This window comes from Psittacula echo, assembly GCF_963264785.1.
Source record: "Psittacula echo genome assembly, chromosome: 5".
Lineage (NCBI taxonomy): Eukaryota > Metazoa > Chordata > Aves > Psittaciformes > Psittacidae > Psittacula > Psittacula echo.
The window spans coordinates 72,775,652-72,781,651 of NC_137739.1; the positions used below are offsets into that span (position 1 = coordinate 72,775,652).

The following is a 6,000-nucleotide window of genomic DNA, read 5'->3' on the forward strand; positions in this document are numbered from 1 at the left end:
CAATGGACACTACTGCCCAGGTTATTCATGAGTGTGAACCATGTGCCGCAATTAAACAAGCCAAACGGTTAAAGCCTTTTTGGTATGGAGGACGATGGCCGAAGTACAAATATGGAGAGGCCTGGCAGATTGATTACATCACACTCCCACCAACCCGCCAAGGCAAGCGCCATGTGCTCACCATGGTGGAAGCAATCACCGGATGGCTGGAAACATACGCTGTGCCCCATGCCACTGCCCGGAACACTATCCTGGGCCTTGAGAAACAGATTTTGTGGCGACACGGCACCCCAGAGAGAACTGAGTCAGACAATGGGACTCATTTCCAGAACAGCCTTATAGACACTTGGGCCAAAGAGCATGGCATTGAGTGGGTATATCACATCCCCTACCATGCACCAGCCTCTGGGAAAATCGAACGGTACAATGGGCTGTTAAAAACTACACTGAGAGCAATGGGTGGTGGGACTTTCAAACACTGGGATACACATTTACCAAAAGCCACCTGGTTGGTCAACACCAGAGGATCTGCCAACAGGGCTGGCGCAGCCCAGTCAGAACTTTTACATATTGTAGAGGGGGACAAAGTTCCTGTGGTGCACATGAAGAATTTGCTGGGGAAGACAGTCTGGGTTATTCCTGGTTCAGGTAAAGGCAAACCCACTCGTGGGACTGCTTTTGCTCAGGGACCTGGATATGCTTGGTGGGTAATGCGGCGAAGATGGGGAAGTCTGATGTATACCTCAAGGGGATTTGATTTTAGGGGAAAACAGCCAATGAACTCAATTGTATGCTGTTGCCTGCTACGTAATACTTTTATAGCCCATCAACCAGATGTCTTCAGGTCACCAGCGACTGGCCCTGACTTCCCTCTGACCATCATCCCAACAGAGAATGAACTTTGATAGAACCAGACGAGTTCTGCAGTAAAGGAACGATCAGCATCAGCAGGCAACAATCCAACACTGCACACAGCCTCTCCTGCCCCGAAAGACTGTTACAAGAGATGGAGCCCAACATCATAGAATCATAGAATAGTTAGGGTTGGAAAGGACCTTAAGATCATCTAGTTCAAACCCCACTGCCATGGGCAGGGACACCTCACACTAAACCATGCCACCCAAGGCCTCATCCAACCTGGCCTTTAACACCACCAAGGATGGAGCACTCACAACCTCCCTGGGCAACCCATTCCAGTGCCTCACCACCCTCTCAGTAAAGAATTTCTTCCTTATATCCAATCTAAACTTCCCCTGTTTAAGTTTGAACCCGTTACCCCTTGTCCTGTCACTACAGTCCCTGATGAACAGTCCATCCCCAGCATCCTTGTAGGCCCCCTTCAGATACTGGAAGACTGCTATGAGGTCTCCACGCAGCCTTCTCTTCTCCAGGCTGAACAGCCCCAACTTTCTCAGCCTATCTTCATACGGGAGGTGCTCCAGTCCCCTGATCATCCTCGTGGCCCTCCTCTGGACTTGTTCCAACAGTTCCATGTCTTTTTGATGTTGAGGACACCAGAACTGCACACAATACTCCAAGTGAGGTCACGAGAGCAGAGTAGAGGGGCAAGATCACCTCCTTCGACCTGCTGGTCACGCTCCTCTTGATGCAGCCCAGGATACGGTTGGCTTTCTGGGCTGCGAGCGCACACTGAAGCCGGCTCATGTTCATTTTCTCATTGACCAACACCCGCAAGTCCTTCTCTGCAGGGCTGCTCTGAATCTCTTCTTTGCCCAACCACCAGCCGTGCCTGGGATTGCTGTGACCCAGGTGTAGGACCTTGCACTTGTCATGGTTAAATTTCATAAGGTTGGCATCAGCCCACCTCACAAGCGTGTCGAGGTCCCTCTGGATGGCATCCCTTCCCTCCGGTGTATCAACCGAACCACACAGCTTGGTGTCATCGGCAAACTTGCTGAGGGCGCACTCAATCCCACTGTCCATGTCACTGACAAAGATGTTGAACCAGACCGGTCCCAACACCGATCCCTGAGGGACACCACTCATTACTGGTCTCCAGCTGAACATCAAGCCATCGACCACAACCCTCTGCATGGACTGAATGGACTCAGCAGCTTTATAGAGATTGGTCCATGCACTAAGAAATTATCTCTTTCTCTCTGTCTGTGTGTATGTGGATGTATATATATGCAAGAGTGATGGTATATTGAAAATGTGGGATCTGAACATGACGTAAATGGCATGGAATAAGGGGTGGATACTGTCCTGGGTTCAGCAGTAGCAGGCACTTTTTCTCCTTCTTAGTAGGTGGTGCAGCACTGTTTTTTGACTTTTGGTCTGGGAACAGAGCTGATAACACCGATGTTAGCTCTGACCAAGGACTTTGTGAGTCTCATGCTCTGCCAGGCAGGAGCGGAAGAAGGGAGGAAGCAGACACAGGACACCTGACCCAAACTAGCCAAAGAGGTATTCCATACCACAGCACGTCATGCCGGGGATGTAACTGGGAGTTACCCGGAAGGGCACTGGCTGCTCAGTCGGACTCGTTTTCAGCGAGTGGTATCGTATTCTCTTCCCTTGTTATTTCTCTTACCATAATTATTATTGGTGGCAGCAGTAGTGATTTGTGTTATACCTTAGTTACTGGACTGTTCTTATCTCAACCCGTGGGAGTCACATTCTTTCAATTCTCCTCTCCATCCCTCCAGGGGCAGGGGGGAGTAGAAACTGCATGGCTGACTTGCCGACAGGGCTTAAACCACGACAGTCATCCTCCATCACAGGGGTGTGTAATTCTGGGGCCCAAGGAGAGAAAACAACTCAAACTAGTTTTATGTTAATCCTGTAGAAAATGGAATTAAGTGCTGCAAATTTCCCTTACCAGGTAGCTGGATGCCCAAGTACCCAAAGAACTTTCAGTTCTGCACCAAGGGACAACTGGAGAAATAAGGTATTCCAAGGAAAAACAAAAAAAATTCATTTTCCAGTCTCCTGGAGGAGTGTTTCAAGGGGCCGAAAGAACACACAATCCTGCAAAAGCACAGGAAAGCCACAGGAGCATCAGCTCTGCCTTAAGTGGGATGCTCGAAGAGAGGTGATGGAAGACCAGTCAGCACACCCCAGATGAGCCAGTGAGTGCCAAACCTCCTGGCACGCAGTGGCCTTCACAAGAGAGGGCACCCGTGGTCAGACTTGATCGCTGACGCTCACAGCAGCCAGACTGGGAGAAGCCAAGGGACTGGCAGTCTGGAGTGACAAGGAGCTTGGGGAGAACTGGAAGGCACATGGCCACCAAGCTGCACCTCCTGTGCCTCAAGGTGGACTTCTAACCAGGGAAGGCTCCTCAAAGGGAGGTGGGGACAGGAGGTGATGCTCACCACAGAAAGCAGAGCGCAACACTGAGCCTTACCATGCTTCAAAGTCATATTTAAAAGCCAAACGCAGCTCCCTAGTGAATGCTTTATTTAACTGAGCAGCTTCTAATGCATCATCTCCTTTTCCTATCTGCCTCCATGACGCTGCCCATCTCATTTCCCCTCCATGCTTTCACCATCCTCAACTCTGAGCAGCTCTATTACTCCTCCACACCTCTCCCTCAGCCAAAACCAAGCAGATCTGCAAAAGATTGAGTGAAGCAGACAAACAGACACCAGTAGCATGGGGATTAGTAATTCACCACCCTCTGTAGCATTGCTTGCTGGAGGTTGGAGGGGCCATGCTGGGCAGAGCAATAGCTGTGCTGCACATCACACATCCCCAGTGCTTCAGGAGATGTCGTCTGAACCTCCACCAGCTTTCCAGCTGGGTAAACATCATGGAGAAAATCAGGTCAACAGCCTTCTTTAAGAATATTTGTGTCAAGTCAGACTTTTCCCATGCACACTAGAAAGAGCGAGGGCCATCAGCAACCTGGTGCCATCTGTGATAGCCATGATGTTGGTTCCAGAGAGGACAGAGGATTTTCCAGCATCTCCCTAAACTGTTGCTTGGGAGCTGGCTGAGAGGAACAAGATGTGGGAAACCTGCTCAGCTTCAGCTCTGCTGTGGCAGAGTCCAACACATACCCCATCACAGTGGTTTGTATTTACCCTCCCCAACAAACGCAGAGAGGAGATGGACTTCAACCTTAGCCTCTACGCAAGCACGTTTCACTGGGTCTACTGAACCCACTAAAGCCCTGCAGATCCTGATGCCCTCACCTTGGCCCCATACCTCTAATGAGCTTCTCCTAGGAAAAGAGAGCAGAGCCTGCTGTGCATCCCATAATCCCCGAAAAGGGGCTAAGACAAAGTTACTGACCTCAAGAATTTATGGTTCCCACCACACAGGAGAGCAGAGAAGCTGATGGCACTGGCTGCTTCTAATTTAAAAGGATCTAAACCAAAGACAGAAGCAGCATGCACCACAAGAGTTTGCATGCTAGACACAATACATGGGGTAGCAAGGGCAGATGACAAGCCAGTACTCTGGCACCCAATCCCTACCACCCGAGCTCAGGAAAACTGGGAAACCAAGGGAAAAGAAGCAAATCTTCCAGCCTCACAGGCATCAGCACAGTGGCCACCCTCAGCTGCTCTTGGTGATAAATACTGAAGAAAAAACATCATGTGATTCATTTAGGTGCCGAACATGAATCAGGGGTGGGTTCAGCACCATGTGTCTCATTCCAAGGCTTTCCAGCCATCCCATCCTCTTCTGCAGTGTTTTTCTGTCTCTTTCTCATCTCCCACATTTAGAGAGATGGGACACTTGTACATCACTGGTCCTATCCCATGTGTCCCCACTCCTGTCCCTCCCCCTCCCAACTATACATGCAAAAGCTGGCTGAAAAACACCCAATCTCCAATCCTGGCAAACTTACAGTGGTAACTTATTTTCAGGCAGAGCTGAGATTTTATAAGTGAGACTTTTATAAGGGATATCACCGGGTTAAGGAGTCAGAGGCTCAACTGTACAAGTGAAAGCAAAAGCCCTTTATTTCTGCAAAGCTTTTTAATTCCCTCTCCTGAAATGACAGAGTAGCACAACTCTTGCCAGTTTAGTGGGGTATACATGAAGGTTTGGCTGTACGTAACCTCATTAAACTGGCTGGGTTTTTCAGCGCCAATCCAAACATGCAGTCTTCTGATCACCATATGATGGGCTGGGAACCAAAGGGAACTTGCAATTAAACCCGTGACGATCAGGAAAAATCCTTACAAACCCCCTGAAGCAGATTCCACCAACACCATCCCCACCCTCGTCTTTCTTATTTTTTTAATTTTATTTACTTACATAAGCAGCATGACAGATAACTTGAGGAAATCAGATGCCTAATGATTAAGTGACACTTAGGCAGCAGCACTCTGGAAGATAAATACGCCCTTTGGAAACCCTGCAACAAAAACAGAAGGTACAAACAGACAGTAACTAATTATTCTGATTAAATCTTGGAAGACCTGAAATACCCGACTGCTGCAGAAAAAAAACACAGTGTGTGCTGGGGCTGCTCACAGAAATAAGTCACACCCTGTTTAAAAAGAATTCACCGGAATAAAGCAAAGTGCTTCTGTGTTGTTTTTGTCTGCATGCGTGTTTCTAGGCTGACAGGAAACCTCTGCCGTAGCCTGGAGGGATCCCATCGCCTTCAGCTAAAATTAGACTTCAAGGAAAGCAGGTGAAGGCGGGTGTCTCCAACCTGTGCCTGCACAGCAAGGCTCCCACTGCACGCGTCAGGGGTTTTCCTCCCCTCCCACTGAAACTAAAAAGAGACTTTTTTTTTTTTTTTTAATTAAAAGAAAGTAAGGACAATAAATAAGTTTTGCTTCTAGAGAGAAAGGACAGGACAGCAGCTCTACCCTGCTGCTGGGCTCAGGGATCCGAGCCAGGACTGGGGTGCAGGAAGGTGAGGATGCCACTGCACCATGGGAATGAGATGGGATGCAATGGGATTTTCAACTTAGCGGTGAGAAGAGCTGGCAAAGCCCACCAGCAGCTCAGCCATCATCATGGATGCAGACTAAGGTACCTGCTTTATTGTGCTCCGTGACACCAGTGCTG

The 6,000-nt window shown here is 49.0% G+C and overlaps 1 protein-coding gene across 1 annotated transcript in view; it reads right to left on the bottom strand.

Moving 5' to 3' along the window:
* Nucleotides 1-5,336, bottom strand: part of DAAM1 (dishevelled associated activator of morphogenesis 1) — an 84,135-nt gene extending 78,799 nt beyond the window's left edge. Inside the window, exon 1 of the mRNA XM_080618521.1 lies at nucleotides 5,236-5,336. The gene's annotated coding sequence lies outside the window, so the exon portion shown is untranslated. The remainder of the gene's footprint in view (nucleotides 1-5,235) is intronic.
* Nucleotides 5,337-6,000: the final 664 nt, after the last annotated feature.